At 44.6% G+C, this 26,028-nt stretch overlaps 1 long non-coding RNA gene across 1 annotated transcript in view; it reads left to right on the top strand.

Moving 5' to 3' along the window:
• LOC147576927 (uncharacterized) overlaps window positions 1-26,028 on the top strand; it is a 253,624-nt gene that overhangs the window by 53,079 nt on the left and 174,517 nt on the right. The window contains exon 3 of the long non-coding RNA XR_015241302.1: window positions 1,476-1,544. This is a non-coding gene — a long non-coding RNA (uncharacterized LOC147576927). The remainder of the gene's footprint in view (window positions 1-1,475; window positions 1,545-26,028) is intronic.

The raw sequence follows: 26,028 nt of genomic DNA, 5'->3' as shown, positions 1-26,028 counted from the left end.
CCTCCCACAGAGCTCTTTTTTGCCCACTTCTCTCCAAGCTTTTGCCTTTTCAGTAAACCTTTTAACTCCATGGTGCTCTACAGCTGCAGCCCTTTCCCAGAAATACTTTTACTGTCATCACTCAAAGCTCCTATCACCTTCTATCTGGATTAATGCAGTCATAATAAAGAGTAAATGACTTACAAAGCACTTGCCATGTGCCGGGCACCATTCTAAGTGTATTATAAACCCTAGTCCCTTTTTTTAAAAAAGTTTATTTATTTATTTTGAGACAGTGAGAGAGAAGGAGAGGGAGAGAGAGAGAATCTCAAGCAGGCTTAGTGCTGCCAGCTTGGAGCCTGATGTGGGGCTTGAACTCACAAACTGTGAGATGGTGACCTGAGCCAAAACCAAGAGTCGTACACTTACCCGACTGAGCCACCCAGGTGCCCCAAACCCTGGTTCCTTTTGATCTTCAAAATCACCCTCAGGGTATGTGTACTATTATTCTTATTATTTTACTTGCTTTTAAAAAATTATCTATTATTCAATTCCAGTATAGTTACCATATAGTATTATATTAGTTTCAGGTGAACAATATAGCCATTCAACCATTCTATACATTTCTCAGCGCTCATCAAGGTAAGCGTGCTCTTAATCCCCTGTTTCTATTCCACCCACCCCCACCCGCCTTCCCTCTGGCAACCACCAGTTTGTTGTCTGTTTTTTCTGTGTCTTTTTTTCTTTGTTTATTCGTTTGTTTTGTTTCTTAAATTCCACATATGAGTTACATCATATGGTATTTGTCTTTCTCTGACGGACTTACATCACTTAGCATAATACTACCTAGCTCCATCCATATTGTTACAAATGGCAAGAGTTCATTCTTTTTTATTTATTTATTTATTTATTTATTTATTTATTTATTTATTTTTTCAACGTTTTTTATTTATTTTTGGGACAGAGAGAGACAGAGCATGAACGGGGGAGGGGCAATGAGAGAGGGAGACACAGAATCGGAAACAGGCTCCAGGCTCCGAGCCATCAGCCCAGAGCCCGATGCGGGGCTCGAACTCACGGACCGCGAGATCGTGACCTGGCTGAAGTCGGACGCTTAACCGACTGTGCCACCCAGGCGCCCTGAGTTCATTCTTTTTTAATGGCTGAGTAATATTCCATTCTGTATATCCTCTTCTTCATCCATTTATCTATGGCTGGACATTTGGGTTGCTTCCATATCTGGAATATTGTAAAGAATGCTGTAATAAATATAGGGGTGCATATATCTTTTTGAATTAGTGTTTTCATTTTCTTGGGGAAATACCGAGCGGTGGAATTATGGGATCATAGGGTAGTTCTGTTTTTAGTTTTTTTCAGGAACCTCCATACTGTTTTCCAGAGTGGCTGCACCAGTTTGCATTCCCACCAGCAGGGCAAGAGGGGTCCTCTTTCTCCATATCCTCGCCAACGCTTGTTATTTCTTGTGTTTTTGACAGGGTATGTGTACTATTCTTATCTCCATTTTACAAATGAGGAAACTGAGGCACAGAGAAGCTCATCAACAGGTAAGAGCCGGGGCTGTTAACACTATGCAATTCTCTCTACTAAGTAATCCGCCTTGCAGACCTTTCTCCAAATCAGCGCTCTTTTTAAAAACACGGAGCAGGTCACGTCCTGCGCCTCTTTAAAACCCTTCAGTGGCTCGATGTTTTGTCCTTTCTCTCAGAATAAAACCCAGATTCCTACAAGGGATTGCGCGTGTAGGCCCCACATCTCATTGCCTTACCTAGCATCATCTTTCCTGCCAGCACTGCACTTGGCAGGCTGTTTGGCAAGTCTTGTCCCACCTCAGGGCCTTTGCATTTACTCTCTGTTTGTCTAGACAAGTGGTTCGCTCCTGGGGCTATTCCCTCTTCTTCCTCTCCCCAGTGACACTTGCCCACTTCTGGAGATACTTTTGGTTGTCACAATTGGGGCAGGGGGAGGGGCTACTGGCAGGGATGAGAGCGACCAGAGTTGCTGCTAAACATCCTGCAATGGACAGGACCATCCCCACAGCAAAGAATTATCTGGCCCAAAATGTCAATAATTGATAAACCTGTCTCTGTGTATTCATTCAAAGTCACGTCTCTGTGTATTCGTTCATATGATTCATTTACTTTCAACTGTAGATGTTGGCAGAAAATGTCTTCCTGACTGTCCTATTTAAAGGAGAGCTAGCCTCATGCCCCACCCAAGTTATCGCCATCATTTTCCTAATTATTAGTACTTTTGCTTTATTTTGTTCTTCTGGTTTCCTGGGTTCAATGCATTAGGCCACTGTTTCTAATCTTTTGAGAAAATACCTTAGTGAGATATTCTAGGTTTTTAAATCTGGGTCATGTATGGTCTTTAAATTTTTTTTTTTCTATATATTTGTGTGACTATTATTGGAGTCTAGTTTACATTATACTTTTTAACCTATTAGTGTTATCATGTACATAGGTACTAGTGTTTGAGAAGCACGTTTGTTTATTGAATTCACTCAATGTTGAGTGAATTAAATGTGTTCAAAATGCTATAGATATTTGTGCTGCTTAATACAGTACGGTAACATGTGCCATTTAAATAAAGTTAAGCTAATTAAAAATAAATAGAATTAGAAATTCAGCTCCTTACTCATGCTAGCTACATTTCAAGTTCCTGACAGCCAATTGTGGCTCATGGCTACCATGTTGGACAGTGAAAATATAAAACATTTCCATCATGGCAGAAATTTCTGTTGGGCTGTGTTGTTCCAGAATTTCGTTCTATTTTAAGATAAAGTGTATATATCACACATATGGTCATATAGATGTAAATATATGTTATATTCCTGTTATAATAAAATGGTTTTTAAAACCTTTCTTTTTATACAACGTACCTTTATTAACTACTTAGGATGTACTAAATTCTTAAATGTTAAAAGATTATCACATTCTTTGCGATAGAAATCTCTACTTTGCTGCATTAAAAAAATATGCTGTTCAGGGGCACCTGCGTGGCTTAGCGTCCAACTTCAACTCAGGTCATGATCTCATGGTTTATGGGGTTGAGCCCCACATCAGGCTCTTGGCTGTCAGCATAGAGCTCGTTTTGGATCCTCTGTCCCCCCCCCCCCCCCCCGTCCCTCCCCTGCTCTATCTCTTTCTCTCAACAATAATCATTAAAAAAAGACACTGCTAAAATAAATAAACGTTAAAAAAAATTAAAAAAAAAAAGGGGCGCCTGGGTGGCTCAGTTGGTTAAGCGTCCGACTTCGGCTCAGGTCATGATCTCACGGTCCGTGAGTTCGAGCCCTGCATCGGGCTCTGTGCTGACAGCTCAGAGCCTGGAGCCTGCTTCCGATTCTGTGTCTCCCTCTCTCTCTGCCCCTCCCCCGTTCATGCTCTGTCTCTCTCTGTCTCAAAAATAAATAAACGTTAAAAAAAATAAAAAAAGACACTGCTTCATAAATATCTGTTTATTTTAAAAATTCCTATTACATCTTAGGAAAAGTGACACAGTCTTAAAATTTTTCTTCATGATGGGAGGGCCTGATTTCATAAGTGAATCTCGGGGGGTTCAAGAGAGAGAAAGGTACTGGGAAAGTAATGCCACATCCTCTATCTTATTTCGTGAAATGCACATTCAAGACACCTGTGCTCACCTTTGCCCACTCACAAGACAAAGGGCGAAATAATACTTCCGGAAGTGAATGTTGCTAAGGATTATGGATGTAGGGCGTGCTCATTTACGAGGGTCCTCCGGAGATTTCCCCATGACTGACTGTGGCTACTACCTTTTATCCAGCTCCCTTTCAGGCAGTGTGTGGCCCTGGGTCCCTGCCTGCCGAGCAGCGCTGCCTCTCAGGAGCCGGGAAGCTGTGGGGTCAGGAGGCTTGGTGGAGACTCAGGGAGAAGGGCAGGGGTCTTAACTGTGCTTCTTGAGGCTGAGACAGGCACTTCAGGAAGCACCCCACATATTTGTGTATGTGAGCCTTCTGGGTGGAGCCAGTGGGAAGCAGCTGGGGACCGGTCGCCTTTGCAATTCAGGCTGCATGTCCTTTGGTTCACCAATGGTGCTGGGTTGAAATTTAGGGCTGGGAGTAGGGTGAGGTGAGCGAGGCACTCGTCAGGGGTGCAACATTTAAGAGGATGCCCAAAACTCGGTAGCTAAGGTAAATACTGTCTTAATGACAGTATCTCAAAACAAAACAAAACAAATACAAAAATGCCACGCAGAACAAAGTGTCAGTCTTTAAAACAAAGACAGGATCTGACCCTGGGCTCGCATGATTTATCTTACTTGCATCAACCTCATCTTGGCCCTGTCACCAGATAAAAGCTGCTGTCACCGTCCTAACTGCAGCAAGAACTTCCCCTTTATTTATTTATTTATTTATTTATTTATTTATTTTTAATGTTTATTTATTTTTTTGGGACAGAGAGAGACAGAGCATGAACGGGGGAGGGGCAGAGCGAGAGGGAGACACAGAATCGGAAACAGGCTCCAGGCTCCGAGCCATCAGCCCAGAGCCCGACGCGGGGCTCGAACTCCCGGACCGCGAGATCGTGACCTGGCTGAAGTCGGACGCTTAACCGACTGTGCCACCCAGGCACCCCAAGAACTTCCCCTTTAAAGAGTACAAAACAAAACTTCCTTTTACTTTTGTGACATACAAGGAGGACACAGCACACATCTTTAGGATATTGGTAGCTGCATTTTTACAACTTCACATGCAAGTGCAACCAGAAGCCCGGCCCCCAGAAGCTGCCCTCGTGCTCCTTCCAGGCACCACCCTTGCCTCCAGGTGATGCCAATCCCTAGCCTGATGTCATCATCTTTCTTTTTTTATTGAGGTGAAATTCACACAACACAAAACCAACTATTTTAATTTTTTAAATATTTATTCATTTTGAGAGAGAGAGAGAGAGAGAGAGAGAGAGAGAGAGAGAGAGAGAATCCTAAGCAGGTTCCATGCTGTCAGCATAGAGCCCAACGTGGGCCTCGAACCCACGAACCATGAGATCATGACCTGAGCTGAAACCAAGAGTCAGATGCTAACTGACTGAGCCACTCAGGCGCCCCCAATTCAGTCATTTTTTAAATTAACTAATTAATTAATTGATTTTCAAGTTAGCTAACATACAGTGTAGTCTTGGCTTCAGGAGTAGATTCCCGTGATTTATCACTTACATACAACACCCAGTGCTCATCCCAACAAGTACCCTCCTTAATGCCCATCACTCATTTTCCCCACCTCCCCAACCCTGCACCCCATCAACCTTCAGTTTGTACTCTGTATTTTAAAGAGTATTTATAGGTTTGCCTCCTTCTCTGTATCTTATTTTTCCTTCCCTTCCCATATGGTCTTCTAAGTTTCTCCAGTTCCACATATGAGTAAAATCATATGATATCTTTCTCTGACTGACTTATTTCACTTAGCATAATACCCTCCAGTTCCATCCATATTGTTGCAAATGGCAAGATTTCATTTGTTTTTCATCGCTGAGTCGTATTCCATTGTATACAGGTACACGTCTTCTTATCCATTCATCAGTTGATGGACATTGGGCTCTTTCCATAATTTGATTGTTGTTGAAAGCACTTCTGTAAACATTGGAGCACATGTACTGCTGTGAATCAGCACTCCTGTATCCTTTGAATAAATACCTAGTAGTGTTATTGCTGGGTCGTAGGGTAGTTCTATTTTAAATTGTTTGAGGAACCTCCATTCTGTTTTCCAGACTGGCTACACCAGTTTGCATTCCCATCAACAGTGCAGGAGGGTTCCCGTTTCTCCACATCCTCACCAGCATCTGTCGTTTTCTGACTTGTTCATTTTAGCCACTCTGACAGGTGTAAGGTTATCTCATTGTGGTTTTTTTTTTTTTAATTTTTTTTTTTCAGCGTTTATTTATTTTTGGGACAGAGAGAGACAGAGCATGAACGGGGGAGGGGCAGAGAGAGAGGGAGACACAGAATCGGAAACAGGCTCCAGGCTCTGAGCCATCAGCCCAGAGCCCGACGCGGGGCTCGAACTCACGGACCGCGAGATCGTGACCTGGCTGAAGTCGGACGCTTAACCGACTGCGCCACCCAGGCGCCCCTCATTGTGGTTTTGATTTGTATTTCCCTGATGATGAGTGATGTTGAGACTCTTTTCATGTGTCTGTTTGCCATCTGGATGTCATCTTTAGAAAAGTGTCTATTCATGTCTTCTGCCCATTTCCTCACTGGATTATTTGTTTTTTGGGTGTTGAGTTTGGTAAGCACTTTACAGATTTTTGATACTAACCCTTTATCCGATATGTCATTTGCAGATATCTTCTCTCATTCCATTTGTTGCCTTTTAGTTTTGCTGATTGTTTCCTTTGCTGTGCAGAAGCTTTTTATCTTGATGAGGTCCCAATAGTTCAATTTTGCTTTTATTTCCCTTGCCTCTGGAGACATGTCAAGTAAGAAGTTGCTGCAGCCAAAGTCAAAGGGGTGGCAGCTTGTTTTTCTTGTAGGATCTTGATGGTTTCCTGTCTTACATTTAGGTCTTTCATTCATTTTGAATTTACAACATCAACCATTTTGAAGTGTACAATTCAGTGACGTTTTATACCCTCACAGTGCTGTGCGAATGACCACCTCTATCAAGTTCTAGAACATTTTCATCTCCCCAAAGGGAAACTGTACCCATGAAATCCTCATCAAAAAATCCTCATCAAGGGGCGCCTGGGTGGCGCAGTCGGTTAAGCGTCCGACTTCAGCCAGGTCACGATCTTGCGGTCCGTGAGTTCGAGCCCCGCGTCGGGCTCTGTCATTTCCTGTTCTCCCTCCCCCCAGCGTATGGCTAATACCAATTTACTTTCTGTCTCTTGGGATTTACCTATTCAGGACACTTCATAGAAATGGAATCATCCAGCTGTGTCTGGCTTCTTTCACTTGACATAATGCTGTCAGGGCTCATCCTGCTGTAGCAGGTATTGGCACTCGATTCCTTTGTAGAGGTAAATAACGTTCCATTGTATGAATACACCCCATTTCGTTTGTGCGTCATCTGTTGATAGGCATTGGAGTTGCCTCTACTTTTTGACTCTTGTGAATAGCACTGCTATAAATATTCACGTAGAAGTATTTGTTTGAATACCTGTTTTCAATTCTTTTGGGTTAGTACCTGCTACAACAGGGATGAGCCCCTGCCTAGAGTTGTAATTGCCGGGTCTTATGCTAATTGTATGTTTAACTCTTTGGGGAACTGCCAGGATGTTTTCCACGGAGGCTGCATCACTTGTGCATTCCTACCTGGATTGTACAAGTGTTCCAGTTTCTCCACGTCCTCACTAGCACGTCTTTTCTGTTTTGTTTTGTTTCGTTGTTTAATTATAGCCATCCTAGTGGGTGTGAAGTGGTATCTTAACTGTGGTTTTGATTTGCATTTCACTAATGACTAGTTAAGTTGAGCATCTTTTTATATGCTTATTGGCCATGTGTATGTCTTGTATGTTCAAGTCCATTGCTTATTTTAAAATTGTTTGTCTTTTTGTTGTCTATTGAGTTGTAAGAGTTCTTTATCTCTTCTGGGTGTTAGAGCTTTTATTTGTTTGTTTATTTATTTATTTTTAAAGTTTATTTACTTATTTTTGAGAGAGAGGGAGAGAGAGAGGGAGAGAGAGAGAGAGGGAGGGAGAGAGAGAATGAGTTGGGGAGGGGCAGAGAGAGAGAGGGAGACACAGAATCTGAAGAGGCTCCAGGCTCTGAGCTGACAGTACAGAGCCCGACGCGGGGCTCGAACTCACGGACCGCAAGATCATGACCTGAGCTGAAGTCGGACACTCAACTGACTGAGCCTTATTATGGGTGTTAGACCTTTTAAAGATATATGGTTTGTAAATACTTTCTACCACTTTATAGGTTATCTTTTCACTTTTTTGATGATAGCATTTAATGCACAAAAGTTTTTAATTTTGATGAATTCCAGTTTGTCTAGTTTTTCTTTGTTGTATGTGCTTTTGGTATCATAGCTAAGAATTCATCGCCAAATCCAGGGTTCATGAAGATTTAACCTTATGGTTTCTTGTTAAAGTTTTGTAGTTTTATGGGGCGCTTGGGTGGCTCAGTTGGTTAAGCGTCTGACTCTTGGTTTTGGCTCAGGCTATGATCTCACAGTTCGTGGATTTGAGCCCCATGTTGGGCTCTGCACTGACAGTGTGGAGCCTGTTTGGGATTCTCTCTCTCGTCTCTCTCTGCCCCTCCCAGCTCATGTGTGCTCTCTCTCTTTCTCTCATCAAAAATAAATACATATTAAAAAAAAGTTTTGTGGTTTTAGCCCTTATAGATAGGTTGTTGATGTATTTTGAATTAATTTTTGCATATGGTATGGCACAGGGATCCAGTTTCATTTTTTTGCATGTGGATATCTAGTTGTCATGCCACCATATGTGGAAGAAAATATTTTCCCCCACTGACTGCTCTTGGCACCCCTGTTGAAAATCAATTGGCCGTAGATGTATGAGTTTATTTCTGGACTCTCAATTCTATTCCATTGGTCTGTATGTCTGTCTTTATGCCAATACCACACTGTTTTTATTACTGTAACTTTGTGTAAGTATTGAAACAGGGAGACCTAAGTCTCCTAGCCTTCCTTTTATTCATTTTTGACTAGTTTTACAATTTGTATAAATGGAATCGTATACCATGTACTCATATGATATGTTTGTTTTCTTCTACTTAATATAATTTTGAGAGCTGTAAAGTTAAGTTAAAAAAACCTCTTAAATAAATAACACATTGAAATGATTTAAGATTTTATTTTATTAAAAACATTTTTTTAAATGTTTTTATTTATTTTTGAGACAGAGAGAGACAGAGCATGAGCAGGGAAGGGGCAGAGGGAGAGGGAGGCACAGAATCTGAAGCAGGCTCCAGGCTCTGAGCTGTCAGTACAGAGCCCGACGCGGGGCTCGAACTCACAGATTGCGAGATCATGACCTGAGCCAGAGTCGGATGCTCAACCGACTGAGCCACCCAGGCGCCCCTAAGATTTTATTTTTAAGTAATCTCTACCTTCAACATCAGGCTTGAACTCATGACCCCAAGGTCAAGAGTCACACGCTCTACAGACTGAGCCAGCTAGGCACCCCACACACTGAAATGATTTAACACATTCAAAGTGTGGGGGGGGTGCCTCGGTGGCTCAGTCAGTTAAGCATTGGACTCTTGATTTTGTCTCAGGTTATGATCTCACAATTGTGGGATTAAGCCCCATGGTGGGCTCAGAGCACAGCTCAGAGCCTGCTTGAGATCCTATCTCCCTCTGTCTCTGCCCCTCCCTGCTCAAGCTCTCTGTCTCTCAAAATGAATAAATAATAAATAATTAATAATTAATAAATAGACTAAGAACCCCCACAACATTCAAATAGGATGACAAGCTTAAAGTGAAAAGCTGGCTGTCTCCCAGTCCAGTTCTCCACCTCCCTTCCCCAGAGACACTCAGTGTTACCAGTCTACTGAGCATTTATGGAGAGAAGTTTTAGGCATAAAGAGGTCTTGGATTATATACCATCCCCCACCGCTCCACAGAGAAGGTAGCCCATGCTACAGATGGAAGAGAACACTTCATTAGACAGAACTTTCTAGTTCTTTCCTTGGCTTACCTTCTCCCCGTCCCCATTGCCAGGATTCAGTCCATTTTATGAGTACAGGGCTGTTACTTTGTAGACTGTAACTCCGTTTTTCCGGTGTTTCCTCATAATTAGAGTCAGCTTATGCACTTTGGGCAGTAATAACGCAGAAGTGATGTGCCAATCTCAGCCCGGTATATCAGGAGGCGCCTAACGTCAGTTTGTGCCATTACTGGTGAAATAAATTTTGAGCACTTGGTGAAGGTGGAGCCTGCCAGGTTTCTCCACTGCAGAATCATCAGGTTTTTTTTGTTTGTTTGTTTGTTTGTTTTTTTGTAAGTAATAAGTTATCTTTGGGGAGATTCTTTCAGACAATGCATATGTTGCTACTCATCAAATATTCACTTAAAGGTTTTAACATCCATCGATGATTTTTACCTGAATTGGTGATGATTGGGAAGTGATGCGTATGAATTTTATTTGCACCGTCCTTGAGCTCTGCTGAACCCAAGAGTCAGGCTAGGTCAGTAGTGCTGTGAGGTGCCTCCTACAGGGTTTCTGCATGTCTGTGGCTCCGGAAGTCCTGCCTGCTGTCTCTACAAGGCTCAGCTTGTAGTCCAGGGGAAGGGTGAAGACCCAAAAAGAGTGAGAGGTGTGAGGCACAGAGTGACAACGTCAGATTCACTGAACTTGCCTCCATGCCCCTACTTCTGGCTCCAGAGAAATCAGAGGGGCCATCGGTAAGTTTGGGGCCGTTGAGGCTTGATCTCATGATCCTGAGATCATGACCTGAGCCAAATCAAGAGTCGGGTGCTTAACAGACTGAGCCATCCAGGTGCCGCTAGATCGTCAGTTTTGAAACCAAATTTGGACTCTCTGCTCTGGAACCCCAATTTCTTGAGCAAATCATCCTCTGATATGCATCCTAGAGTTAAGGGCTGTTCTTTTTTTTTTTTTTTTAATTTTCTTTTTTCCAACGTTTATTTATTTTTGGGACAGAGAGAGACAGAGCATGAACGGGGGAGGGGCAGAGAGAGAGGGAGACACAGAATCGGAAACAGGCTCCAGGCTCCGAGCCATCAGCCCAGAGCCCGACGTGGGGCTCGAACTCACGGACCGCGAGATCGTGACCTGGCTGAAGTCGGACGCTTAACCGACTGTGCCACCCAGGCGCCCCAAGGGCTGTTCTTAAATGCCTTGATGAGGATATGTCACTGGGAGAAGGTGTAGTATATGAAACCTGATTGCTTCTCTACCTCGGATCTCCTCTTTTTTTTTTAATTTTTTTTTTTTCAACGTTTATTTATTTTTGGGACAGAGAGAGACAGAGCATGAACGGGGGAGGGGCAGAGAGAGAGGGAGACACAGAATCGGAAACAGGCTCCAGGCTCTGAGCCATCAGCCCAGAGCCTGACGCGGGGCTGGAACTCACGGACCGCGAGATCGTGACCTGGCAGAAGTCGGACTCTTAACCGACTGCGCCACCCAGGCGCCCCTCGGATCTCCTCTTCATGATGACCTTGTTGTGGCCTTGGCTTGATTCTGAGACATCTGTAGGATCCGGTCTTCTCTGAAGTAGGTGTCTGGCTCTTTGATTCTAAAGCCAAATTCGGATTCAGACTCTTCAGTGTTGCTTTCTAAAGCAAGTTTTTGTTTGGAAGCATAATTGAGGTAAGATTTTTGGCTGAATGCGTGGATGAGAATTTTTAATGGATCCTCTGTGAATTTGGTGCAACTGTACCTACTATGTGTAGCCAGAATCTTGTTTGGAGAGTTGTCTCAGGGCATATTGGAGGAGAGTCCTGGAGTCCATTCTGGGATGTGACCAGCTAGATTGATCTTGTAAAATTGCAGATCTCACTAGTCCTATGCCCTATCAAAGACAGCTACCCAATACCTACAGCATCCCCAACTTTATACTGCCAACCCCTGGGATCTGCAAATCCATGTAAACACTCCCCAAACAATGTCATTTTGATCTTTATTTAGCATGAAAAATATGAGACGTGAATAATTTATGTGAGGTCAATATAGCTAATAATACAAACAATATAGCTAATATACAAACAATATAGCTAATAATACAAACTTATGATGGATTCTTGGATTTGTCACAGTTTTTGTATCTGTGGATTCTAGAAATGTTGATTTTTCTTGGTGGGATATTCAGAATATTTTGCCATTGAAAAAGGACAGTGGAGGGGCGCCTGGGTGGCGCAGTCGGTTAAGCGTCCGACTTCAACCAGGTCACGATCTCGCGGTCCGTGAGTTCGAGCCCCGCGTCAGGCTCTGGGCTGATGGCTCGGAGCCCGGAGCCTGTTTCCGATTCTGTGTCTCCCTCTCTCATTGCCCCTCCCCCGTTCATGCTCTGTCTCTCTCTGTCCCCCCAAAAAAAAAACAAACAAACCAAAAACGTTGAAAAAAAAAAAAAAGAAAAAGGACAGTGGAATATTACTCAGTGATAAAAAAGATTATCAAGCCAAGAAAACACACGGAGGAACCTTACATGCATATTGCCAAGTGAAAGAAGCCAGTCTAAAAAGGCCACCTAGCATAGGACAACTATATGACATTCTGGGAAAGGCAAAACTACGGGGACAATAAAAAGATCACTGGTTTCCAGGGGTTGGTGCATAGGTGGAACACAGAGGATTTTTAGGGCAGTGTAACTATTGTTTGATATTATAGTGCTGGATACATGTCATTCATTGTACATCTGTCAGAATGCGTAGAATGTACCCAAGAGTGAACCCTAATGTAAACTATGGGTTTTAGGTGATAATGATGTGTCAGCATAGGTTCATCCATTGTGACAAATGTGCTACTCTGGGGTGAGAAGTTGATAATGAGGTGGGGGTGGGGAGGTTGTGAGTGTTTATTTGTGGGCAGGGAGTATATGGAAATTGTTTCTTTTCAGCTTTGCTCCAAACCTAAAACTGCTTTAAAAAATAAACTCCATTAAAAAAAAAAAAAAAAAGGATTCATACATTTTTAAAATGTTGGGCACCTCCTAGCCTTCTGGATAAAAATCCAAACTCCTTCATGTACTGGGCCCTCCACTGTTGGGCTTGTGTGCCTTTTCTGGCTTCATCCCCTACCCTGTTCCCCCCTTCCAGCAGGACAGGCTGTGTTCTGACCACATACATCCTCTTGCTGGCCACCTTCTTGCTTTGTGCCTTCATCACCCCCTCTCCTACAGGGCTTGTCTTTCTCCTCGTCCTCTGCCTGGTGAGATCCTACAGGTCCTTAGGCTCAGCTCAGATGTCTTGCCCGTGGTGAGCCTTCTTTGGTGCATTCAATTCCAGGCAGAACTCTCACCACCAAAACCCTCCATGACTGCACTTTTAGAGCAAGGTTTCTGGTGGATGCAACTGCTTAGGAGTCTAGTCATTTATCTATGATTTATGTTTCTTTTTTTGCAGTCACACTTTTCTTTTACTCAAAGGATGAGCGTGGCATGGAGTATATAATGGCTAATTTCTTTCTTTCTTTCTTTTTTTAATAATGTTTGTTTATTTTGAGAGAGACAGAGAGAGGGAGAGCACATATGAGTTGGGGAAGGGCAGAGAGGCAGAGAGGAGAGAGAGAATGTCAGGCAACGCTGGGCTCGATCCCATGACCGTGAGATCGTGACCTGAGCTGAAATCGAGAGTCAGGTGCTCAACTGACTGAGCCACCCAGGCACCCCTGTGATGGTTAATTTCATGTGTCAATTTGACTAGGCCAGGAGATGCTCAGATAGCTGGTTACACAAGATTTCTAGGTGCATCTGTGACATTGTTTCTGGAAGAAATTAGCCTTTGAGTTGGTGAGCTCAGTAAAGCAGATGGCCCTCCCAGAAGTGGGTGCCCTTATAACAAAGACCTGACAACATGAAAATGACTTTGCGACTGGAAGGGTTTTGAAGCACGTGCGGGACCCATATTGCTGCCACGGGGAGTCTGAAAAGCATTTCTAGTGGAAGCTCAGGAAGAGGAGAGCTTCAGAGAAAATATCTTTTTAGAGGGTATAAAAACCATCAAGCGCAGAATGTTGGTAGAAATGTGAATGGTAAAGGCCATTCTGATGAGGTCTTGGATGGAAATGAGGGACAGGTTACATGACGGTGGAGAAAAGGCTGTCCTTGTTATAAAGCAGAGAAGTTGGCTCAGTTGTGTTTGTGTTCTAGTGTTCTCCAGAAGGTAGGACTTGGTTGCATTGAAATTGGATATTTAACTAAGGAGATTTCTTAACAAAGGGGTGGCTTGGTTCCTCCTGACTGCTTCTAGTAAAGTGCAGGGAGAGAGAAAAGGATTGAAGATTGTCCAGAATTGTGAACCAAAAAGGAACCAAAACAAAGATTTGGAAGATTCTGTCCATACTGTGAAAAAAGAGTGTGTTCAGAAGAGAACAGTGAGGCTGTGGCCGACTGACCAATTGATAAGGAGAGCAGTGTGACTGTGAACGAGGCATTGAATCAGCCATCTCAGCAGAGTCCCAGATGGGATTATACTGGTGGAAACACTGTCAGCTGGGACTGTGTGCTGTCCTTCATGATAAGGGAAGAAGGATCTTGAAGGCGAGTTAGAGTCATCAGGGCCACTGCCTATCTTTCAACAGGGCTGAGGGCTGCCCAGCAGGCTCTGGGAGTGTGACCCCCAGTTGGCAGAGGTCCTCAGCAGAGGTGGCACCCCAGCAAGCCATGGGTGTGACGTTGCCCACCCCCCACCCCCCAGTGGGTCTGGAAGGCAGAGCATCTATCCACAGAGGATTGTTTTCCAGCCTTAAGATCTCATGGAGTTTGTCCTGTGGGTTTTGGACTTGCTTGAGACCTGTCACCCCTTCCTTCTCTCCTGTTCCTCCCTTTTGGAGAGGGAATGTCTGTCCTCTGCCTGTGCCATTATTGTACTTTGGGGGCACGTAACTTGCTTGGGTTCGCAGGCTCGCAGCTGGAGAGCAGTCTGCCTGGGGATGGAGCTTAGCTCCAGCGTCACCCACATCTGACTTAGGTGATAGTTAGATGAGACTGAATGCCTCTAAAGAGTTGACACTGGAAGGAATGAGCTTGGGGGTCCGCTGGGAAGAAATGAATGCATTTTGTATGTGAGAAGGGCATGCATCTGGGCGGGGCAGGGGTAGAGTGCCCTGTACTGACTGTGTCCTCCATATTCCTACGTTGACAATCTCCAGTCGTGATGGTGTCAGGAGGCGGGGCCTTTGGGAAGTGATTAGGTCATGAGGGTGGAGCCCCCTTGTTCCAGTGACCTTGTATGAAGAGACCCGAGCGCTTGCTTCCTCCTTGCCCTGTCTGCCACGTGAAGATTCAGTGAGCAGCAGACACAGCTACGATGTGGCCCTGCTTTAGGAGACGGGGACATATGGAGGCACAGGCAGTCTAGGTTTGCTTCCTGGCTCAGAAGCATGAGCGTGCCAGAGCTGATGAGGGAGCTCCAGAGGTGTGGTTCCTGCATGACTTTCTTCTGTTCCACTCAGCTGCTTCCTTCCAGCTGGACCTCTTCACCCAGCACTTGGCATGCCCTCAGGAAGGAAGCTGGGTCTGCGCAGGGCAGGAGGGGGGAGGGCGTGGTGGCCCGGGAGCTTAGCCCTTGGCAACTGGTATGTCCCCCTCAGACCTGAAGACAGATGCTTTCTTTCCTCTAGGGCAGTCCCATTTCCCCTTTTCTCCTCCAGCAACTCTTGGTCCTGTGCATCTCCTGGGCAAGGTCTGTCCTCCCTCCGACCTCATACCATCCTCTGTGAAATGGGCTAATGTCTGATCTGCTGGCCGCGGGAGGAGCATCCAGTGTTGCCTGGATTTATATCTGGAGGCTACACTCCAGGGCATCCCACACGCTGTGTCTTCCGAGAATAAGCCACCTGCCTAGGCTATTTTCAGACACAGCTGCAGTTGAATAAATCATGATCAGGACGAGGACCGCACTGTGAGCCCAGAGCTGGCCCTCCAGAGGGCTGGGGGTGTGGCCTGGCCCGGGGCCCTCCCCTGGCTGCTATGCTCCTCTGCTCAACCACACTTTCTTCCCCTCCCTGGATCCAGCCCAGCTTCTCCCCTGCAGGAGGCTTTCCCCCAGGGACTCCACCTGCTCCCGCTCTGAGGGACTTGACCCAGTACCCATTCCATGCACTTAAAAAACCCCACACCAGTTGAGTAGCTGCCTGGGGTGCAGTGGGAGTGCAGGATACAGGGGTGAATAGGTGTGGTCCTTCACCTCCAGTGGGTCATCCTCTGTGGGCATTTGAAGGCAAGAGCAGAGCCACGCAAGAGAAAGCAGTGTCCGTGAGAAGAAGAATGTTAGATGGAGTGCAGAAGAGGGAAGCAGTACATCTCATTGGGAAGATTGAGAAGCAGGAGGTGCTGGTTTGGGGTTTTCTCTGTGTATCTTCTTCCGTTCCCATTTTCCTTTCCTCCGCTCATCTCTCAAGCACGCTGTTCCGCACCAGGCACTCTGCTAGGTGCCAGGGGAAACAGGTGCGCTGGTGTTAGTTCGTTAACTCAGATGCAAGAAATGATGCACTTCTTTATTTTCTCTAAGCTGACTTAGACTCCAGGCACCAACTCTGCTGGGTTGGTGGGAAATGCACCTTTGTCGTCCTAGAGCCTCCCGACCCCAGCTTGTGCAAAGGCCCAGGCCGCACAAGGAGCCGTGGCACTAGGTGGCAGCTGTGGGTCTGCTCTCTGCTCTCTGTGTTGCTGAGCCTCCCTCGGCCTGTTCTGCCGAGCCCCTGGGGCTCAGGCTCAGCTACAGGAATCCCGTGCCTGGACACCTGCTAGGAAGCTGCTGGGGGGGTGGGCGGGGAAGGACAGGTTCCTCCCCTCTGTCCCTCTGGCTCAGGGGAATCTCTCTTTTGTTCACAAGACTCTCTTTCTTCCTGGGCTTCCAAGCCTGTCTTCTGTCCCTCAAGGACATGTAGCGTATTCACTCAGGGGAAAACAGAAGGCAGGAAGAAAAATGTATTAGTGTCATGGGCTGAATTTTGTCCCCTCAAGATTCCTATGTTGAAGTTCTAAACTTTAGTCTCTGAATGGCTTCAAAGAGGTAATTACGTTAAGATGAAGTCTTCAGGATGGGCCCTAATCCAGTATGACTTGTGTCCTCCTAAGAAGAGATTTGGGTACAGATGTGCACAAATGGAAGGCCATGTGAAAACACAGTATGGCCATCTACAAGGCCAGGAGAGCAGCCTTGGAAGAAACCAACCCTGCTGATACTTTGATCTTGGACTCCCAGCCTGCAGAACCCACGAGAAAATAAATTTCTGTTCTTTAAGCCACACAGTTGGTGACATTTTCTTATGGCAGCCCCAGCAAACTAATGGTTAGGATCTATGTTTGTTTGGTTGCTGTAATAAAAGAACCCCCGATACAGTGACTTAAACAAGATGGAAGTTAATTTTTATCTCATGAACCAGTCTGAATGTGGGCTTTGTAGCTGACGGGGCTGGGGATTCACACTGCTGACTTGAGGCTCTCTCCCCCGCTGGGATGTTGTTCTCATCTTCGAGATCCCAGAGAGCTTCCCACTATGTCCCTAGGTCCATCTCTGGCCAGCAGGAAGGGGAAAAAGAGAAAAAGGAGAGCAGTGTCCTTTCCATCTAAGGGCAAGAACTAAAAGGTGTGGAATCACTTCTGCTCGCATGTTCATGCACTGAATTTGGTCACACGGCCACATGTAATGACAAGGGAGGTTGGCAGATGTCTTTACTCTGGATGTCTGTGTGTGCAGCTAGACTTTGAGGTTCAGATACTACAAGAATAAGAGGACTACTGAAGGACAGTCTCTGCCCTTCCAGAAGCAAGGAAGAACGGGAGTGGTCAATCTGCTGGAAGAGAGGAAGGGGGAAAGGGAACATGGCAAGGAGGATCTAAAAAATTTATATCAAAATTACCTGCCGCATGGACAATAGTAAGACCTGGGCAGAGTCTGCCCTCAGGCTGCTCCCAAAGGCTCAACATTTCTAGAAAAGAGTCCTTAGAAATAAGCAATTACAGGGACGCCTCCATGGCTCAGAGAGTTAAGCGTCTGACTCTTGATTTCGGCCCAGGTCACGATCTCATGGTTTGTGAGATCAAGCCCTATATCAGGCTCTGCACTGACGGGGCGGGGCTTGCTTGGGATTCTCTCTTTCTCCCTCTCTGTCTGCCCCTTCTCCACTCATGCTCTCTCTCACTCTCTCAAAATAAATAAGCTTTTAAAAAAAGTACAGACTCTTCTATTAAAAAATAAAAATAAGCAGTTATAACAACATGACAATATACAATGTCAATAAAGTAGACGTTATTACAGTTACAACCTACATTGGACATCACGGAGGTCAAAAGAGAGCGCCAAGTAATAGGTGGGAAGGTGGGAAGTGAATTGATATAATTTTTAGAACAGGATGCCTAATATTTAATTTAATATCATTAGGGTTCTGTAACATAACTCCTGTACACCTTTAGTCAAATCTACGAACTATATAAAGGCCTGTGTGTGTGTGTGTGTGTGTGTTTGTGAATCACATTTTGTTCCACACATTTTGTGCCGAACGGGGAGGATAGTGCATCTGTTTATTGAACACATCAGGCAAAGCAGAACTGAGGCAGGTGTCTAGAGAAACCACCACCTCACATCCCCTGTAGAATTCCAGAGAGACTGGGCTGGAGTTGGGAACGAGGTTTTAGCCCATTTTGTTGAGTGTCAAAGATTGAAGCAATGCCTGTATTGCAGCCAATGCGATGGAAACCAGTTTGAACATGCTTCTGGGGCATATTTCCCTGTGCCCAGGGGAGTCAACGGAAGTATTACAGACTGGGAGACACTTAGGATTTTGCCTTAAAAGAAAAGAAGAGAGGACTAGGTATCCTAGTCGAGGGTAGAGGTTTGGTTCTGAGGCACCAGAAGGCTTTAAGCAGCTGTCACGTGATTGCCCCTGGACTTTTAGAACCGTGATGAGGATTGGAATTGGCTCTGTGGATGTGAGAAGGGGAAGAGGAAACAGCCGGGTCACACATGCCGGGTTTTCCTTCCCAAATCACCAGACAAGTTCCTCCATCTCAGTTGGGGTAGAGTGTGGTGAGAGGGTGGAGGGGCCCAGAGGGTGGTGTTGTGGGACCCCTTCACGTGGAAGGAGGCTCAGGACAGGGAAGAGTACCCATGTTCCCTGGGATTTCATTTTGTTAACCCATTGGGTTTCGCCATTAAGCCTTTGATTAGCCAAGTGGGGATGTGTTTGTCCCCTCTGGGTAGTTGTTCCACAGTCTCACTTACCTTTGCATTTCCGCCACCTAGCACCATGCCTGGAAAATGGTAGGTGCTTGTACATAGTTTTTGAAGGAAGAGAGGAAGGAAGAGAGGAAGGAAGGTGGGCATTGCCTCCAAGTAGAGGAATCAGGGCACCTGGTCATTGCCTGCCTCTGGGTTAACCTGTACCATATTTCACCCACATTGAGATACAGGGGAGAAGCTCATGTCTTTCTTGGGAATCTTGAGGGAGGTGGACGCACCCTATCCTTGGTTACTTCCCTATGTCTTCCACGGTGCAAATCAGTTTAGTAGGTTGTGACCATAATGTAAAAAATAAAATAGGCTATAACAGTACAGGATAGAATGAACTTGCAAATATGAAAGCACATTATATGTAATAAAACAGCAGTTGCTTTATGAAAGTTGGTGTGTGTGTGTGTGTGTGTGTATGTATTTGTACTGATTTGTTATATAATTTGTGTATTTCACTATGAATTGCAGTAAAAAAATGTAAAAGAAAACTACTGACTTCTTCCATTTAGCAAAACTGAATTGCAACTTCTCTTTTCCTGTAAGGGAGTGAATTTAAATAGTGAAGTATATTTAATCAAGGGATGAGCTCAAAATGACAAGCTCATTTGTCAACCCCTTGGGGACTGTGGCTCAAGCGCCTTACTGGGTGGCATTGTTTTGCGGTAGCATATGTCCAAGGGGGTGCAACAAAACACTGAAATGCACTTGCGCAACTGGCTGTCGTTGTGTCTCCACACGATTGCCAAAGCACGACACCCACGAGCATGGTGAAGAGTTTGATTTCCCATCTTTCCTGTGTGTGGAGCTGGTTCGTGAAACCTTGGTGCTGGTGATCGTGGTGAACATTAGAGTAATGATAGTATTAGCAGACCTAACAAGCCTGTCAATGTAGTGAGTTCTTTTCAGCTCTGAGAGTTTGTTCCACCTGTCTTTTCATTTAATTCTGCAACAGCCCTGGGAGCCGTCGGTCAGGTAGCGTTATACCCATTACACTTGAGAGGAAACAGGGCCGTCCATGCTCCCACAATTCCAAAAGAATTGCCAACAGGAGCTCAAACTTGTACATCAGTGGTCATTGCAGCATTATTGGCAGTAGCCAAAAGGTAGAAACAGCTCAGTGTCCCAATGACGGATAGATGAATTAAAAAAAAAAAACAGTAGTGTATACATGCAACGGGTTATCATTCTGCTGAGTTTTGATCCGTGGCGCAGTATGGATAAACCTTGAAAATGTTATGGTAACTGATGGAAGGACAACTATTGCATGATTCCACTTAACATGAAATATCTGGAAAAGGCAAATTCCTAGAGACAGACATTAGATTACCAGGGTCTGGGGGAGGGAGAAATGGGGAAATTATTACTTAATGGGTTCAGAGTTTCTGTTTGAGGTCACAAAAAAAGTTTTAGAAATAGGTAGTGGTGATGGATGTATAACATTATGAGTATAATTAACGCCCCTGAATTGTATACTTGAGATGGATAAAACGGCAAATAGCATGCTGTATGTATTTTACCACAATAAAAATACATTTAAAGCATGGATTAGAGGCATAAATGTAAAGCCTAAAATCTGTAAAGCTTGAGGAAGAAAACTAGGAAAATTTTTTTGTCTGCTTGGAGCCTGGAGCCTGCCTCAGATTCTGTGTCTCCCTCTCTCTGCCCCTCCCCTGCTTTTACTCTGTTTCTCTCTCTCAAAAATAAATAAAACTTAAAAAAAAAAATTAAAAAAGCAGGGGAATGCCTGGGTGGCTTAGTTGGTTAAAGCGTCCGACTTCGGCTCAGGTCATGATCTCATGGTTCATGAGTTCAAGCCCAGCCTCAGGCTCTGTGCTGACAGCTTGGAGCTTGGAGCCTGCCTCAGATTCTGTGTCTCCCTCTCTCCCTCCCCCTCCTCCCCCGCCCCACTCATCCTCTCTCTCTCTCTCTCTCTCTCTCTCTGTCAAATAAATAAAACATTAAAAAAGATTAAAAAACATTTTTTTTTTGTCTTTGGGTCAAGCAAAGATTTCTTAGATATGACACCAAAAGCATGATCCATCAAAGAAAAAAAAATTAATAAATTAGACTTCATCAAAATGAAGAACTTCTGCTCTTCAAAGAGAATTCTAATAATGTCCATCAACCGATGATACAGTGACAGATCCATACAATGAAATATTATCGGTCAATAAAAAGGAACGAGGTACAATGTGGAGAACCTTGAAACCGTATGCTAAATGAAAGCAGGCCACATATTGAATAATTCCCTTTCCGTCAAATATAGATAGGCAAATTTATATGGATTGCTTAGGGTTGGGCGAAGGAAGGGAAATGGGATTTACCACTAATGACTATGGGGTTTCTTTTATGAGGGGCAAAAACGCTCTAAGATTGTGGCCATGTCTACACAGCCCTGTGCACGCTGTAAATGAGTAAATTGGGTGATATGTGAGTTGTACCTGCATAAAGTTGTTTAAAATAAGAATGTTTTGGGGATGAGAAGATAAGCCACAGAGTGGGAGGCAATCTCTGCAAGTCACTTATCTGATAAAGAACGTGTATCTAGAATCTAAAACCCTCCCACACGAAAACAAGAACACAAACAGCCCCATTGAAAATGTGTGCAAAAGAGTCTAACAATTGCTTCACCAGAGAAGATCTATAGATAACCAAAAACCGGACATCATTCATTATTGGGTAGGTGCAAATTAAAGCCATGGTGAAGATACCATCCACACCTGTTAGGGTAGCAAAAAAACTAGACGAAACCCCAAATGCCGACAGAGATGCAAAGCAATGGAAACTCATATATTGCTGATGGGAATGCAAAATGGTAGAGCCGCTTTGGAAAACAATTGGACAATTTTATGAAGTTTGGTATACACCTACCATATAATTCAACAGTTCCACCCTTTAAGTATGTACTTAAGTGAAATAAAAAAAACTTATGTTCACCTACTGTAAACCTTGGACTTCGGGTGATGATGATGTATGAGTGTAGGTTCATCGGGGGTAACTAATGTCCCACTCTGGTGGGGGATGTTGCTTAGAGGGGAGGCTATGCAAGTCGGGGGGGGCAGGAGATGTATGGGAAATCTCTGTACTTTCTGTTCAGTTTTGTTGCGAACCTAACACTGCTCTTAAAGTCTTAAGAAAAAAACCTCAAACAACGTATATTCCCACAAAACGCTTTATGTGACTGTTGATAGTGGCTTTATTTTTAATTGCCGCAAACTGGAAACAACCCAGATGTCCCTCAACTAAGAAAAGAATGTAAACAATGTATAAACCAAGTATGGACACATCCACACAATGGAATAGTACCGGGTAATAAAAAGAAAAGAATGGCTAATATAGGGCAACAACATGGGTTAGTCTCAAATGCAGCATGACAAAGAAAAGGAGCCCTCCTCAAATAGCTGTGATTCCTTTTTACGACATTTTGGAGAAGGCAAAGCTATGGGGACGGAGAACAGATTCTGATTCTTTGCCAGAGACTGACCACAAAGAGGAGTGATAAGAAGTTTTTGGATAAGAATGCTCTGTCTTGATTGTGGCATGACTTCATGTGTTTTCAGGATATATAGAATGTTACACCTAAAAAAGGGTGAATGTAAGTTATACCTCAGTAAACCTGGCTTAAAACCGGGTCATCAAAAGACAAGGCAAAGTACACACATTCATACTCAGAATAACCAAAAGGGGATAATAACCCAGGTGTCCATCAGTAGATGAATGTATAAAACACTGTATACCCACACAATAGTATATGACATAGCAGGGCAAATGGATGAACTGAAGTATGTTCAACATGGATACATTTTAGTAAAAATAGGAAAAAGCAAGTCGCACAGGACTACATGCAGTATGATGCCCTTTTTGTAAAATCCAGAATCAAAACTGAAGAGTATATTGTTACACATACGCTTATTTGCAATAAAAATCAAGGAAATGCCAAGCACAAAATTCAGGTTCCGGTTGCCTCTGGTGGGAGTGAGGGGAGTCTGGAGGATGCAATGGGGAGGAGCTTATAGGCCAATAGAAGTCATTGCTAACAGTCTAGTTCTTGGGTAATAGGCAAGTGGCAATAACACCTGTGTTATTACAATAAATATAGAGGGCCACGCATTAATCAGTGATGGTCTGTTATGAAATGGGAATGATTAACTGTCTTACCTGATCCTCCTACAAAAACTAAAAACTGCATTAGAGGATGTGGCTTCGAAGCGTGGGCGCATTTGGCTTGGGACTGTTTCATCCCTGGTGGATGGGCGCCTGCACGTCTCTCCCCCAAAGGCAGGCCCCTTTTCACGTGACAAAGAGCAGGCTAGACTGAGGCTGTGTCTGCAGACAGTCCCTCTCACAGACTCGCCATCAGATAAGCCGTGGGGAGGAGTGAGGAGAAGGGCCAGGTGCAGATTCTCCATGTGGAGGCACAGGGCCTGGGAAGTGGAGCCAGGTTCCCTCTCTGCTGCCCCGTCGCTGGCAGCTGTATCTCTATGACCCAGAGTTCTCTGAGCACCTGCTGCCACCACACTGTGAATGAAGCTTGCTGGAAATCTCTCCGTGTCCCCCCAGAGGGTTCTTTTTCTTTTGCAAGTCGACAATTCTTTTTTTTTTTTTAATGTTTATTTATTTTTGAGAGAGAGACAGAGCGAGCAGGGGAGGGGCAGAGAGAGAGGGATACCCAGAATCCAAAGCGGGCTCCAGGCTCTGAGCTGTCAGTACAGAGCCCGACGCGGGGCTCGAACCCACAAACCGCGAGATCATGACCTGAGCCGAAGTCGGATGCTCAACCGACTGAGCCACCCAGGCGCCCCTGCAAATTGACGATTCTTTAGAGCAGTTTTAGGTTCACAGCAAAACTGAGCAGAAGGAGGAGAGATTTCCCAGATGCCTCCTGCTTACCACTGCCCGCCCCCCCCCCCCCCGCCGCCCCACACAGCCTCTCCCATTATCAGCATCCCCCACCAGAGTGGTACATGTGTTATAATCGCTGAACCACATTGACACATCATTGTCACCCAGAGTCTGTAGTTCACATTAGGGTTCACTTTTGGTGGTGAGCATCCTGTGGTTTTGGAACATGCAATGACATGTTTCCACCATTCTAGCATTGTACCTAATAGTTAATACTTCCCTAGCAGTCATCTGTGCTGTCTATTCACCCCCCTGTCCTTGCCACCACAACCACTGATCTTTTACTGTCTCCATAGTTTTGCTTTTGGCCTTAAATGGTCATATAGTTGGGATCATACAGTTTGTAGCCTTTTTTTAAAAAAATGTTTATTTTTGAGACAGAGAGTGTGTGTGAACAGGAGAGGGACAGACGGAAAGGAGGACAGAGGATCTGAAGCAGGCTCCGTGCTGACAGCATAGAGCCCGACGTGGGGCTCGAACTCACGAACCGCGAGACTGTGACCTGAGCCGAAGTCAGATGCTCAACCAATTGAGCCCCCAAGGTGCCCCGCTTTTTTTTTTAAGTTTTATTTATTTATTTATTTATGTATTTATTTATTTATTTATTTTTAAGTTTTATTTATTTTGAGAGAGAGAGTGAGAGCGACGGAGAGGTGGAGAGAGAGGGAGACAGAGGGAATCCCAAGCAGCCTACACGCCCAGCACAGAGCCTGAGAGACCATGAGATCCTGACCTGAGCCGATAACAAGAGTTGGATGCTTAACCCACTGAGCCACCCAAGCGCCCCAGTTTGTAGGCTTTTTCGATTGGCTTCTTTCACTTAGCGATATGCATCTATGTTTCCTCCATGTCTTTTCATGGCTTGATAGCTCATTTCTTTTTAGTGCTGAGTAATGTTCTGTTGCCTTAGACGTACCAAAACGTATCCACTCGTACTGTAGGACATCTTGGATACTTCCAGGTTTTGGCAATTGTGAGTAAAGCTGCTCTAGACCTCCGCGTGAAGGTTTTTGTGTGGACATGTGTTCGACTCCTTGGGTAAATACCGAGGAGTGTAATCGCTGGATCTTGCTGGTAAGAATATGTTCCATTTTTCGGGAAACTGCCAAACTGTCTTACCAAGGGGCTGTACCATTTTGCATTCCCACTAGCAATGCGCGAGAGTTCCTGTTGCTCTGCCTCCTTCCTAAAATTTGGCCTTGTCAGCATTCTGGAGCTTGGCCATGCTAGCAGGTGTGTAGAGGTATGTAGTTGCTGTTTTAATTTGCGTTTCCCTGATGACGTACAACGTGGAACATCTTCTCATATGCTTGTTTGCTCTCTGCACATCTTCTTCGGTGAGGTGTCTGGTGAGGTCTTTGGCCCATTATTTAATTGGGTTGTTCGTTTTCTTATTGTTGAATTTTCGGAGTTCTTTGTACATCTCGGATAGTAGTCTTTTGTCAGGTGTGTTTTTTTGCAAATATCTTCTCCCAGTCTGTGGCTTGTCTTCGCATTCTGTTGAAATTGTCTTTTGCGGAGCGGATTCTTTTTAATGATGCCTAGCTTTCAACTATATCTTTCATGGATCACGCCTTTGGTGTTGTATCTAAAAAGTCATTGCCTGGATGCTTGGGTGGCTCAGTCGGTTGAACATCCGACTGTTGCTTCTGGCTCAGGTCATGATCCCTAGGTCGTGGGATCAAGCCCCTAGTCGGGCTCTGTGCTGGGCGTGTAGCCTCTTGGGATTCTCTCTCTCCCTCTCTCTCTGCCCTCCCTTGCTCACGCATTCTCTCTCTTTCCAATAAATAAATAAATAAATAAATAAATAAATAAATAAATAAATAAAATAAAAAGTCATCGCCACTTTCAACACCCAGTGGTTTCTTCAGAAGACATTTCTTTCACGATTGCTTACCTTGTGGGAATAACTTGTGAGTGTCTAGTCCGCATTGGATTCTTGGTTTCTCATCCTTCTTGAGCTTATACTGGTTGGTTCCAAAGTCAACACAAAGGGTGCAAATCTCATAGAAAGTCATGATAGAACAACAGATTACCACCCCTGTGAATGGGCCAATGTAGCCAGCTCCCCCCCCACCCCCCAGTGTGGAGTAGATCACTTATTCTTTAGCTGAGCCTCACGCAAAGTAATTGGCTTACGTTAGGTGCCACATTTGAAAGATATTTACTTTTATTTTTATTAAAAAATGTTTATTATTTTTTTTTGAGAGAGAGAGAGAGAGCACGCACAAGCAGGGGATGGGCAGAGAGAGAGAGAGAGAGAGGGAGACCAGAATCCAAAG

The sequence above is a fragment of the Puma concolor genome, chromosome D1 (assembly GCF_028749965.1).
Source record: "Puma concolor isolate L17-30 chromosome D1, mPumCon1.1.hap2, whole genome shotgun sequence".
Lineage (NCBI taxonomy): Eukaryota > Metazoa > Chordata > Mammalia > Carnivora > Felidae > Puma > Puma concolor.
Note: the sequence above shows the minus strand (reverse complement) of the source record. Positions and strands in the feature narration are given on the sequence as shown.